This window comes from Ursus americanus, chromosome 35 (genome assembly GCF_024610735.1).
Source record: "Ursus americanus isolate L20-20 chromosome 35, mUrsAme1.1.p, whole genome shotgun sequence".
NCBI classification, from domain to species: domain Eukaryota; kingdom Metazoa; phylum Chordata; class Mammalia; order Carnivora; family Ursidae; genus Ursus; species Ursus americanus.
The window spans coordinates 2,892,134-2,905,848 of record NC_142161.1 but is presented as its reverse complement, the minus strand read 5'-3'; the positions used below and the strand labels follow the sequence as shown (position 1 = coordinate 2,905,848).

The 13,715-nt window shown below is 62.7% G+C and overlaps 1 long non-coding RNA gene across 4 annotated transcripts in view; it reads right to left on the bottom strand.

Annotated features, from left to right (window-relative positions):
• Nucleotides 1–13,715, bottom strand: part of LOC148107088 (uncharacterized) — a 69,283-nt gene that overhangs the window by 32,325 nt on the left and 23,243 nt on the right. For all 4 annotated transcript variants that reach the window (XR_015723113.1, XR_015723111.1, XR_015723112.1 and 1 more), the window contains exon 2: nt 4,793–5,011. This is a non-coding gene — a long non-coding RNA (uncharacterized LOC148107088). The remainder of the gene's footprint in view (nt 1–4,792; nt 5,012–13,715) is intronic.

Here is a 13,715-nt window from a genome sequence, read left to right as displayed (position 1 = left end):
TAAGATATTTTAACCATGGTAAAACTACTATCTTTTTTTAACTCTGACCTTTTCTACTCTACCCTCCTCATGTCAGGTGATGTTGAAAAAGGCATATTTGAAATCTGGCTTGAAAAGTTAAGTTGGGATACATTTAGTTTGGTTTTTAAAGGAAGATATTATATAGTTCGCAAAATAAAAAAACATAAATGCAAAATTACATACAGACAGGGATATTTACTTAGAATGAGAAAAGAAATAATAAATTACAAATTTTAAAAAACTAATACCTTAAACATCACAAAGTCCAGAGAAATAACGTATTTTTATGCTATTTATTTCTGACGTACTTCTGTAACACTTCTTTTCTGATATTTTTGGCTGGGTACTCTTTGACCTCCTCTTCAAATTCCAGTGCTTTGGTGATATAATTTTCTTTCTTTCTTTCTTTCTTTTTCTTCCTTCCTTCCATCCTTCCTTCCTTCCCTCCTCCCTCCCTCCTTCCCTTCCCTTTTTCCTTCCTTTCCCTTTCCCTTGCCCCTTCCCCTTCCCTTTCCTTCCTTCTTTCCTTCCTCCTTCCCTCCCTCCCTCCCTCCCTTCTAGACTCCAGCCCAGCTAGAGCACAACACGAGCCTTGAACTCATGACCCTGAGATCAAGATCTGAGCTGAGATCAAAAATCAGACACTTAACCAACTAAGCCACCTTGGTGCCTCAGTATAATTTTCTATACACATAATAAAAAGAAAATTCTACTTTTCCACTAGCATGGTTGATTTTTTAAAACATTGGTTGTTTAAAAAAATATTTTTAGCATTATAACTTGTTAATGCAATATCATATAACTTTAAGGATTGTTTTCAAATTTGGGAAAAATCTCAAGTTTCCTTCACACAAGTTGTTACTTTCATACTCACTGACTTCACAGGTTTGTACCCTACAAACACAGGAATTCTGATAAATTCTATTTTGTGTAATTGCCACTAAAAAATAGTGTGCTTATCTTTGCATATACCCAAAAAGAAAGAACTTCTATTACTTGAGAACCAAATTCTCTAATTGCATGTTATTCATTGAACATTAGAAGAATTTTCAGTTATGTACATTTCAAAATTTATTTCTCCTCCATTCTTCATATGCTTCTGGTACTGAGTCACTCGGGGTACATTCACATTTCGATGAAATCTTTGGCCCTGCTGCTCTGTCACGCCATTAGATGAGTCAGTATTTGGGGTTGCCTAGGTGACCTACTAATAACTTGACTATATACCTACACAGCTATACGGACGTAGTTGATATATATACAAGATGGCCTAAGGGAAAGAGGAGATGGACAAGACAGGAATTCTCACATGAATTGTTTAGTAAAGTCAGTAAAAGATTTAGGAAATAAATGGGCAGAGAGGAAGAATTATAACAGGTAAAGGCAAATATCATGGAAGAAAGGCAAGGAAAAATTTCATGTCTATAAATATGTTTAAACAATGTTTATACAGTACTAAACCACTAATCATTATGAACTGATATTTTAAAGAATTAAAAATTAAGATAATATAAAATATTGGATTTTAGAATGGAAAGTTTTCATATAAAATTGGAACGAATATACTTGTATTACTTTCCTAAGGCTGTTGTAACAGATTACTGCAAACTGAGTGGGTTAGCCAACAGAAATTGTCTCATATTTCTGGAGGCTAGAAGACAAGATAAAGATGTTGGCAAGTTTGGTTCCTTCTGAATGTCATGAGGGAAAGAATTGATCCAGGCCTTTCTTTTTGGCTTACAGACAGTTGTTTTCTCCCTAGGTCTTAATTTTTTCTTTTTCCTACGCATGTTTGTCTCTAGGTCTGAATTTTCCCTTTTTAAAAGAACATCATCGTACTGGATTAGGGACAGCCCTAACGATCTCATTTTAACTTGATTGCCTCTGTAAAGACCCCATCTGCAAATAAGGCTATATTCTGAGACATCAGGGGTTAGGACGAGAACATATCTTTTGGAGAGGACACAATTCAACCTGTAACACATTAAATTTAAAATTATATTTAGTGTTACTAAGTAATGAGTGAAACAATATGATGGTAAGCAAATGTCATGATTAAAAAATTGAGCTACCCTATGACCCAGCCATTGCACTACCGGGTCTTTACCCCAAAGATACAGACATAGTGAAGAGAAGGGCCATATGCACCCTAATGTTCATAGCAGCATTGTCCACAATAGCTAAATCGTGGAAGGAGCCGAGATGCCCTTCAACAGATGACTGGATTAAGAAGCTGTGGTCCATATATACAATAGAATATTACTCAGCTATCAGAAAGAACGAGTTCTCAACATTTGCTGCAACATGGACGGCACTGGAGGAGATAATGCTAAATGAAATAAGTCAAGCAGAGAAAGACAATTATCATATGATTTCTCTCATCTATGAAACATAAGAAATAGGATGATCGGTAAGGGAAGAAAGGGATAAAGAAAGGGGGTGTAGGCAGAAGGGGGAATGAAACATGAGAGACTATGGACTATAAAAACAAACTTGAGGACCTCAGAGGGGAGGGGGGCGGGGGAATGGGATAGACCGGTGATGGGTAGTAAGGAGGGCACGTATTGCATGGTGCAGTGGGTGTTATACACAACTAATGAATCATCGAACTTTATATCGGAAACCGGGGATGTACTGTATGGTGACTAACATAATATAATAAAAAATCATTAAAAAAAAAAAAAAAAAAGACTGGTATCCAAGATCTACAAAGAACTTCTCAAACTCAATACAAGAGAAACAAATAAACAAATCATAAAATGGGCACAAGATATGAACAGACACTTTTCTAATGAGGACATACAAATGGCTAACAGACACATGAAAAAATGTTCAAAATCCTTAGCCATCAGGGAAATTCAAATAGAAACCACACTAAGATACCACCTTACACCAGTTAGAATGGCAAAAATCAACAAGGCAGGAAACAGCAATTGCTGGAGAGGATGTGGAGAAAGGGGATCCCTCCTACATTGTTGGTGGGAATGCAAGTTGGTACAGCCACTCTGGAAAACAGTGTGGGGTCCCTTAAAAAATTAAAAATGGAGCTACCCTATGACCCAGCCATTGCACTACTGGATATTTACCCCAAAGATACAGACGTAGTGAAGAGAAGGGCCATATGCACCCGAATGTTCATAGCAGCATTATCCACAATAGCTAAATCGCGGAAGGAACAAAGATGCCCTTCAACAGATGACTTGATTAAGAAGCTGTGGTCCATATATACAATGGAATATTACTCAGCTATCAGAAAGAACGAGTTCTCAACATTTGCTGCAACATGGACGGCACTGGAGGAGATAATGCTAAGTGAAATAAGTCAAGCAGAGAAAGACAATTATCATATGATTTCTCTTATCTATGGAACATTAAGAACTAGGAAGATGGGTAGGGGAAGAAAGGGATAAAGAAAGGGGGGTAATCAGAAGGGGGAGTGAAGCATGGGAGACTATGGACTCAGAGAAACAAACTGAGGGCTTCAGGGGGGGGGTGGGGGAATGGGATAGACTGGTGATGGGTAGTAAGGAGGGCACATATTGCATGGTGCACTGGGTGTTATACTCAACTAATGAATCATTGAACCTCGCATCAGAAACCAGGGATGTACTGTATGGTGACTAACATAATGTAATAAAAAAACATTAAAAAAAATAAAAAAATAAAGTCCTGTAGAAGGAAGCACTCTGTCAAAACAACCAGCCTTTGAAAATTATAGGAACATTATAGCTAGAAAACTGACAGCTATAAAGTTTCTAAGTGAACTTCTAAACTCTAAACCACTTTCCCTTGGTTCCGTGAAAGAAAACATTTTATTTCAAAAATTTACTTGACGCTTATTCTGTTGTTGTTGTTGCTGTTGATGACCGCTCTTCAGTTCCACCTGAAAAAGTATATTTCTCATTTTGATAAACCTAGCACATTAGGCATCGGCACCCACTGCCACCACTGCCTTCAAAGCTTCCACTTCAAGCTGCAGTCTCCTTACCAGCCTGCAAGTCTCTATTTCTTCATTCAGCCTAAACTAATTGTGCCCACAACTCTGTCTCTCATTTTCTGCTTCCCTCCTGGAATTCAGCTACCTCATCCTCAGCTTCCTGGAAGCTAATCAGAAATAAAGTGGGAAAGAGAATTATAAAAAACGAGGGTCCTCTTGGAGATGATCACAGAGCAACTCAGGAATCGTTGCCTGGGTGCTCTTGCTACTACTGTAAAATCTACTTCACAAACAACAACAAAACCAAATGTGCACACACACAAAAGAAAGGAAGTCACAGGATCCAGAGAGCCCAGGATCTAAGACCAGGAAAGGCTATAGTAACCCACAGGACTGTGGGCCTGAAAGCAGCTAACCCAGACTGGAGCAGTCAAGACTGAAGGAGCAGTACTCTCAAGATGAAGTGATAAAGTTCCTGCTGTGCGTGAAGGTCCAGAGAAGAAATTTACACAGCTGGGGAGTATGCTGATAAAGGAGGAGATAGAAAAATAAGCATTTTAAAAGAAAAAGAAGCATTTGAGCAAAAGAGCAATTAATGACATCAAGAAAAACAAAACTTTATGCAAGAAATTGTAGCAAACTCTGCAGCTACAGATACCATTTACAAGGTCATAATAATATAAATGTGAACACGGATCTAACAAAATCATATTACTGAACTGGGAGGCTCCCAGGTCCTATATATATAGGCTTTCCATGAAAAAGTCATTCCAACCCCTCAGGAACACTGGTCCCATTAAAACCACGGGAAAGCACGTGTGTCTCCGCACATACCAGTTTGCTTCTCTTAAAGGCGGTTTCCGATGCTGCTGCTTCTCTTAAAGGCGGTTTCCGATGCAGGTGGAGCAGCGAGAAGGGACGCTATTCACGTGCTCGGTAACCTCAGCAAGCGGCTCGGTAACCTCAGCAAGCGGCCCTACTGGTTCCACTCGGAGTAGCTGAAGAGTCCGAAGGCAGTTCACCTCGAGGCTGGCTGGTGGAAGCGATCTTATGCTGGAAGAGAGCACATCCGGCATGTGGAGTGTGTATCACAGACCCTACTTCATGTTAACCAGTGGGACCCTGAGGGCGAAGCTGATATCTTGAATTTGGTCGGTCTTATTACCAGAAAGATGTAGCCAAGATGATCATGAATTTAGCCGACTATCACCACCAACTCCGGGCACAAAGCTCAGAGGAGGTCCCTGCCCAGGACGCATCCACCCAGCGGTCCCCTGAGGCTGCCCGCGAGGCTGCGACCCCCGCGGTCCCCTGAAGGCTGCCTGTGAGGCAGCCACCTGTAAGCCCCCCCCCCCTCACTGCCAGCAAGGCGGCCACTGGGAGCTACCCCCCACCCCCTGCCTGCCAGGAAGCTACCGGGAGCTACACCGTCCCACCCTGCACTGCCCGCCAGGAGGCTACCTGGAGCTCCCCCGCCCCGGCGCTGCCCCCGAGCCTGCGACCCAGAGCTCCCCTGGCACTGCCCTCGAGGCTCCCCAACCCCCCCCCCTGCCAGCGAGGCTGCGACCCAGAGCTCGCCCCCGGCGCTTCCCGCGAGGCGGCCACCCGGAGCTCCCCCCAGCGAAGCCAAGCCCGTGAGGCGGTGACCCAGAGTTCCCCCCGGTGCTGCCTACGAGGCTCCCCTCAGCGCTGCCCGTGAGGAGGCCACCCGGAGCTCCCCCGACGCTGCCCGAGAGGCGGCCATCCGGGGCTACCCCCTCCCACCCCGCGCTGCCCGCGAGGCAGCCACCCAGAGCTACCCCCTCCCACCCCGCGCTGCCCGCGAGGCAGCCACCCAGAGCTACCCCCTCCCACCCCGCGCTGCCCGCCAGGAGGCTACCCGGAGCTTACCGCCGGCGCAGCCCAGGAGGCAGCCACCCGGAGCTCTCCACCCTCCCCCCGCGCAGCCTTCCAGGAGGCTACCCGGAGCTCCCCCAGCCCCTATACTGCCAACGAGGCGGCCACCCGGAGCTCTCCCCCCTCCCCCCCGCACAGCCTGCCAGGAGGCTACCCGGAGCTCCCCCCTCCCCGGCGCTGCCCGCCAGGCGGCGACCGGAAGCTCCCCCCAGCGAAGCCCGCGAGGCGGCGACCCGAAGCTCCCCGCAGCGAAGCCCGCAAAGAGACAACCCTGAGTTCCCCCCGGTGCTGCCTGCGAGGCTCCCCTCAGCGCTGCCCGGGAGGCGGCGACCCGGGGCTACCCCCCCCACCTGCGCTGCCCGCCAGGAGGCTACCTGAAGCTTACCGCTGGCGCAGCCCACGAGGCAGCCACCAGGAGCTCTCCCCCCCTCCACCCCCCCCCCCCCCCCGCAGCCCGCCAGGAGGCTACCTGGAGCTCCCCCCGGCGCTGCCCGAGAGGCGGCCACCCGGGGCTACCCCCCCACCCGCGCTGCCCGCGAGGCGGCCACCCGGAGCTACCCCCTCCCACCCCCGCGCTGCCCGCCAGGAGGCTACCTGGAGCTTACCGCTGGCGCAGCCCACGAGGCGGCCACCCGGAGCTCTCCCCCCTCCCCCCGCGCAGCCCGGCAGGAGGCTACCTGGAGCTCCCCCGGCACTGCCCGAGAGGCGGCCACCCGGGGCTGCCCCCCACCCACCCGCGCTGCCCACCAGGAGGCTACCCTACCCGGAGCTACCCCCCTCCCACCCCGCGCAGCCCGCCAGGAGGCTACCCGGAGCTACCCCCAGCGCAGCCCAAGAGGCGGCCACCCGGAGCTACCCCCCCCCCCACCCGCAGCCTGCCAGGAGGCTACCGGGAGCTCCCCCAGGCGCAACCCGCCAGGAGGCTACCCGGAGCTCCCCCTGCCCCGGCGCTGCCCGCAAGTCGGCAACCCTAAGCTCCCCCCAGCGAAGCCCGCAAGGCGGCGACCAGGAGTTCCCCCCGGTGCTGCCTGCGAGGCTCCCTTCAGCGCTGCCCGGGAGGCGGCAACCCGGAGCTACCCCCCCCCACCCGCGCTGCCCGCGAGGCGGTCTCCCAGAGCTACCCCCTCCCCGCCCTGTGCTGCAGGCTACCCCGAGCTTACTGCTGGCGCAGCCCACAAGGCGGCAACCCGAAGCTCCTCCCCGGGGCAGCCCACGAGGCGGCCACCCGGGGCTCTCCCCCCTCCCCCCCCCGCCCCCCCCCCCCCCGCAGCCCGCCAGGAGGCTACCCGGAGCTACCCCCAGCGCAGCCCAAGAGGCGGCCACCCGGAGCTACCCCCCCCCCCCCCCCCCCGCAGCCTGCCAGGAGGCTACCGGGAGCTCCCCCAGGCGCAACCCCGCCAGGAGGCTACCCGGAGCTCCCCCTGCCCCGGCGCTGCCTGCAAGTCGGCAACCCTAAGCTCCCCACAGCGAAGCCCGCAAGGCGGCGACCGGGAGTTCCCCCCCGGTGCTGCCTGCGAGGCTCCCTTCAGCGCTGCCCGGGAGGCGGCAACCCGGAGCTACCCCCCCCCCCACCCGCGCTGCCCGCGAGGCGGCCTCCCAGAGCTACCCCCCTCCCACCCCGTGCTGCAGGCTACCCCGACCTTACCGCTGGCGCAGCCCACAAGGCGGCAACCCGAAGCTCCTCCCCGGGGCAGCCCACGAGGCGGCCACTGGGGCTCTCCCCCCTCCCCCCCCCCCCCGCGCAGCCCGCCAGGAGGCTACCCGGAGCTACCCCCAGCGCAGCCCAAGAGGCGGCCACCCGGAGCTCTCCCCCCTCCCCCCCCCCCCCCCGCAGCCCGCCAGGTGGCTACCTGGAGCTCCCCCCGGCGCTGCCCGAGAGGCGGCCACCCGGGGCTACCCCCCACCCGCGCTGCCCGCGAGGCGGCCACCCGGAGCTACCCCCTCCCACCCCGCGCTGCCCGCCAGGAGGCTACCTGGAGCTACCCCCTCCCACCCCGTGCTGCCCGCCAGGAGACTACCTGGCGCTTACCGCTGGCGCAGCCCACGAGGCGGCCACCGGGAGCTCTCACCCCTCCCCCCTCCCCCCCCCTCGCAGCCCGCCAGGAGGCTACCCGGAGCTACCCCCAGCGCAGCCCAAGAGGCGGCCACCCGGAGCTACCCCCCCCCCCCCCCCGCAGCCTGCCAGGAGGCTACCGGGAGCTCCCCCAGGCGCAACCCGCCAGGAGGCTACCCGGAGTTCCCCCCAGTGCTGCCTGCGAGGCTCCCTTCAGCGCTGCCCGGGAGGCGGCAACCCGGAGCTACCCCCCCCCACCCGCGCTGCCCGCGAGGCGGCCTCCCAGAGCTACCCCCTCCCACCCCGTGCTGCAGGCTACCCGGAGCTTACCACTGGCGCAGCCCACAAGGCGGCAACCCGAAGCTCCTCCCCGGGGCAGCCCACGAGGCGGCCACCCGGGGCTCTCCCCCCTCCCCCCCGCCCCCCCCCCCCCCCCGCAGCCCGCCAGGAGGCTACCCGGAGCTACCCCCAGCGCAGCCCAAGAGGCGGCCACCCGGAGCTACCCCCCCCCCCCCCCGCAGCCTGCCAGGAGGCTACCTGGAGCTCCCCCGGCACTGCCCGAGAGGCGGCCACCCGGGGCTACCCCCCACCCACCCGCGCTGCCCACCAGGAGGCTACCCTACCAGGAGCTACCCCCTCCCACCCCGTGCTGCCCGCCAGGAGGCTACCCGGAGCTACCCCCTCCCACCCCGTGCTGCCCGCCAGGAGACTACCCGGGAGCTCTCACCCCTCCCCCCCTCCCCCCCCTCGCAGCCCGCCAGGAGGCTACCCGGAGCTACCCCCAGCGCAGCCCAAGAGGCGGCCACCCGGAGCTACCCCTCCCCCGCAGCCTGCCAGGAGGCTACCGGGAGCTCCCCCAGGCGCAACCCGCCAGGAGACTACCCGGAGTTCCCCCCGGTGCTGCCTGCGAGGCTCCCTTCAGCGCTGCCCGGGAGGCGGCCTCCCAGAGCTACCCCCCTCCCACCCCGTGCTGCAGGCTACCCGGAGCTTACCACTGGCGCAGCCCACAAGGCGGCAACCCGAAACTCCTCCCCGGGGCAGCCCACGAGGCGGCCACCCGGCCACCCGGGGCTCTCCCCCCCTCCCCCCCGCCCCCCCGCACAGCCCGCCAGGAGGCTACCCGGAGCTACCCCCAGCGCAGCCCAAGAGGCGGCCACCCGGAGCTACCCCCCCCCCCCCCCGCAGCCTGCCAGGAGGCTACCGGGAGCTCCCCCAGGCGCAACCGAGCTCCCCCAGGCGCAACCCCGCCAGGAGGCTACCCGGAGCTCCCCCTGCCCCGCCGCTGCCTGCAAGTCGGCAACCCTAAGCTCCCCCCAGCGAAGCCCGCAAGGCGGCGACCCGGAGTTCCCCCCGGTGCTGCCTGCGAGGCTCCCTTCAGCGCTGCCCGGGAGGCGGCAACCCGGAGCTACCCCCCCCCACCCGCGCTGCCCGCGAGGCGGTCTCCCAGAGCTACCCCCTCCCCGCCCTGTGCTGCAGGCTACCCCCGAGCTTACTGCTGGCGCAGCCCACAAGGCGGCAACCCGAAGCTCCTCCCCGGGGCAGCCCACGAGGCGGCCACCCGGGGCTCTCCCCCCTCCCCCCCGCCCCCCCCCCCCCCCCCGCAGCCCGCCAGGAGGCTACCCGGAGCTACCCCCAGCGCAGCCCAAGAGGCGGCCACCCGGAGCTACCCCCCCCCCCCCCGCAGCCTGCCAGGAGGCTACCGGGAGCTCCCCCAGGCGCAACCCGCCAGGAGGCTACCCGGAGCTCCCCCTGCCCCGGCGCTGCCTGCAAGTCGGGCAACCCTAAGCTCCCCACAGCGAAGCCCGCAAGGCGGCGACCGGGAGTTCCCCCCCCGGTGCTGCCTGCGAGGGCTCCCTTCAGCGCTGCCCGGAGGCGGCAACCCGGAGCTACCCCCCCCCCCCACCCGCGCTGCCCGCGAGGCGGCCTCCCAGAGCTACCCCCCCTCCCACCCCGTGCTGCAGGCTACCCCGACCTTACCGCTGGCGCAGCCCACAAGGCGGCAACCCGAAGCTCCTCCCCGGGGCAGCCCACGAGGCGGCCACTGGGGGCTCTCCCCCCTCCCCCCCCCCCCCGCGCAGCCCGCCAGGAGGCTACCCGGAGCTACCCCCAGCGCAGCCCAAGAGGCGGCCACCCGGAGCTCTCCCCCCTCCCCCCCCCCCCCCCGCAGCCCGCCAGGTGGCTACCTGGAGCTCCCCCCCGGCGCTGCCCGAGAGGCGGCCACCCGGGGCTACCCCCCACCCGCGCTGCCCGCGAGGCGGCCACCCGGAGCTACCCCCTCCCACCCCGCGCTGCCCGCCAGGAGGCTACCTGGAGCTACCCCCTCCCACCCCGTGCTGCCCGCCAGGAGACTACCTGGCGCTTACCGCTGGCGCAGCCCACGAGGCGGCACCGGGAGCTCTCACCCCTCCCCCCCTCCCCCCCCCTCGCAGCCCGCCAGGAGGCTACCCGGAGCTACCCCCAGCGCAGCCCAAGAGGCGGCCACCCGGAGCTACCCCCCCCCCCCCCCGCAGCCTGCCAGGAGGCTACCGGGGAGCTCCCCAGGCGCAACCCCGCCAGGAGGCTACCCGGAGTTCCCCCCAGTGCTGCCTGCGAGGCTCCCTTCAGCGCTGCCCGGGAGGCGGCAACCCGGAGCTACCCCCCCCAACCCCGCGCTGCCCCGCGAGGCGGGCCTCCCAGAGCTACCCCCTCCCACCCCGTGCTGCAGGCTACCCGGAGCTTACCACTGGCGCAGCCCACAAGGCGGCAACCCGAAGCTCCTCCCCGGGGCAGCCCACGAGGCGGCCACCCGGGGCTCTCCCCCCTCCCCCCCCGCCCCCCCCCCCCCCGCAGCCCGCCAGGAGGCTACCCGGAGCTACCCCCAGCGCAGCCCAAGAGGCGGCCACCCGGAGCTACCCCCCCCCCCCCCGCAGCCTGCCAGGAGGCTACCGGGAGCTCCCCCAGGCGCAACCCGCCAGGAGGCTACCCGGAGCTCCCCCTGCCCCCGGCGCTGCCTGCAAGTCGGCAACCCTAAGCTCCCCACAGCGAAGCCCGCAAGGCGGCGACCGGGAGTTCCCCCCGGTGCTGCCTGCGAGGCTCCCTTCAGCGCTGCCCGGGAGGCGGCAACCCGGAGCTACCCCCCCCCCACCCGCGCTGCCCGCGAGGCGGCCTCCCAGAGCTACCCCCTCCCACCCCGTGCTGCAGGCTACCCCGACCTTACCCGCTGGCGCAGCCCACAAGGCGGCAACCCGAAGCTCCTCCCCGGGGCAGCCCACGAGGCGGCCACCCGGGGCTCTCCCCCCCTCCCCCCCCCCCCCCCCCCCCCCCGCGCAGCCCGCCAGGAGGCTACCCGGAGCTACCCCCAGCGCAGCCCAAGAGGCGGCCACCCGGAGCTCTCCCCCCCTCCCCCCCCCCCCCCGCAGCCCACCAGGTGGCTACCTGGAGCTCCCCCGGCACTGCCCGAGAGGCGGCCACCCGGGGCTACCCCCCCACCCACCCGCGCTGCCCACCAGGAGGCTACCCTACCAGGAGCTACCCCCTCCCACCCCGTGCTGCCCGCCAGGAGGCTACCCGGAGCTACCCCCTCCCACCCCGTGCTGCCCCGCCAGGAGACTACCCGGGAGCTCTCACCCTCCCCCCCTCCCCCCCCCTCGCAGCCCGCCAGGAGGCTACCCGGAGCTACCCCCAGCGCAGCCCAAGAGCGGCCACCCGGAGCTACCCCTCCCCCGCAGCCTGCCAGGAGGCTACCGGGAGCTCCCCCAGGCGCAACCCGCCAGGAGACTACCCGGAGTTCCCCCCGGTGCTGCCTGCGAGGCTCCCTTCAGCGCTGCCCGGGAGGCGGCCTCCCAGAGCTACCCCCCTCCCACCCCGTGCTGCAGGCTACCCGGAGCTTACCACTGGCGCAGCCCACAAGGCGGCAACACCGAAACTCCTCCCCGGGGCAGCCCACGAGGCGGCCACCCGGCCACCCGGGGCTCTCCCCCCTCCCCCCCGCCCCCCCGCACAGCCCGCCAGGAGGCTACCCGGAGCTACCCCCAGCGCAGCCCAAGAGGCGGCCACCCGGAGCTACCCCCCCCCCCCCGCAGCCTGCCAGGAGGCTACCGGGAGCTCCCCCAGGCGCAACCCGCCAGGAGGCTACCCGGAGCTCCCCCTGCCCCGCCGCTGCCTGCAAGTCGGCAACCCTAAGCTCCCCCCAGCGAAGCCCGCAAGGCGGCGACCCGGAGTTCCCCCCGGTGCTGCCTGCGAGGCTCCCTTCAGCGCTGCCCGGGAGGCGGCAACCCGGAGCTACCCCCCCCCACCCGCGCTGCCCGCGAGGCGGCCTCCCAGAGCTACCCCCCTCCCACCCCGTGCTGCAGGCTACCCCGAGCTTACCGCTGGCGCAAGCCCACAAGGCGGCAACCCGAAGCTCCTCCCCGGGGCAGCCCACGAGGCGGCCACCCGGGGCTCTCCCCCTCACCCCCCCCCCCCCCGCGCAGCCCGCCAGGAGGCTACCGGGAGCTACCCCCAGCGCAGCCCAAGAGGCGGCCACCCGGAGCTCTCCCCCCTCCCCCCCCCCCCCCCCCCCGGCAGCCCGCCAGGTGGCTACCTGGAGCTCCCCCCGGCGCTGCCCGAGAGGCGGCCACCCGGGGCTACCCCCCACCCGCGCTGCCCGCGAGGCGGCCACCCGGAGCTACCCCCCTCCCACCCCGCGCTGCCCGCCAGGAGGCTACCTGGAGCTTACCGCTGGCGCAGCCCACGAGGCGGCCACCCGGAGCTCTCCCCCCCTCCCCCCCGCGCAGCCCGGCAGGAGGCTACCTGGAGCTCCCCCGGCACTGCCCGAGAGGCGGCCACCGGGGGCTACCCCCCCCACCCACCCGCGCTGCCCACCAGGAGGCTACCCTACCAGGAGGCTACCCCCTCCCACCCCCGTGCTGCCCGCCAGGAGGCTAACCCGGGAGCTACCCCCTCCCACCCCGTGCTGCCCGCCAGGAGACTACCTGGCGCTTACCGCTGGCGCAGCCCACGAGGCGGCCACCGGGAGCTCTCACCCCTCCCCCCTCCCCCCCCCTCGCAGCCCGCCAGGAGGCTACCCGGAGCTACCCCCAGCGCAGCCCAAGAGGCGGCCACCCGAGCTACCCCCCCCCCCCCGCAGCCTGCCAGAGGCTACCGGGAGCTCCCCCAGGCGCAACCCGCCAGGAGGCTACCCGGAGTTCCCCCCGGTGCTGCCTGCAAGGGCTCCCTTCAGCGCTGCCCGGGAGGCGGCAACCCGGAGCTACCCCCCCCACCCGCGCTGCCCGCGAGGCGGCCTCCCAGAGCTACCCCCCTCCCACCCCGTGCTGCAGGCTACCCGGAGCTTACCACTGGCGCAGCCCACAAGGTGGCAACCCGAAACTCCTCCCCGGGGCAGCCCACGAGGCGGCCACCCGGCCACCCGGGGCTCTCCCCCCTCCCCCCCGCCCCCCCCCCCCCCCCCGCACAGCCCGCCAGGAGGCTACCCGAGCTACCCCCAGCGCAGCCCAAGAGGCGGCCACCCGGAGCTACCCCCCCCCCCCCCCCCCGCAGCCTGCCAGGAGGCTACCGGGAGCTCCCCCAGGCGCAAACCCGCCAGGAGGCTACCCGGAGCTCCCCCTGCCCCGGCGCTGCCCGCAAGTCGGCAACCCTAAGCTCTCCCCAGCGAAGCCCGCAAGGCGGCGACCCGGAGTTCCCCCCCGGTGCTGCCTGCGAGGCTCCCTTCAGCGCTGCCCGGGAGGCGGCAACCCGGAGCTACCCCCCCCCCCACCCGCGCTGCCCGCGAGGCGGCCTCCCGGAGCTACCCCCTCCCACCCCGTGCTGCAGGCTACCCCGAGCTTACCC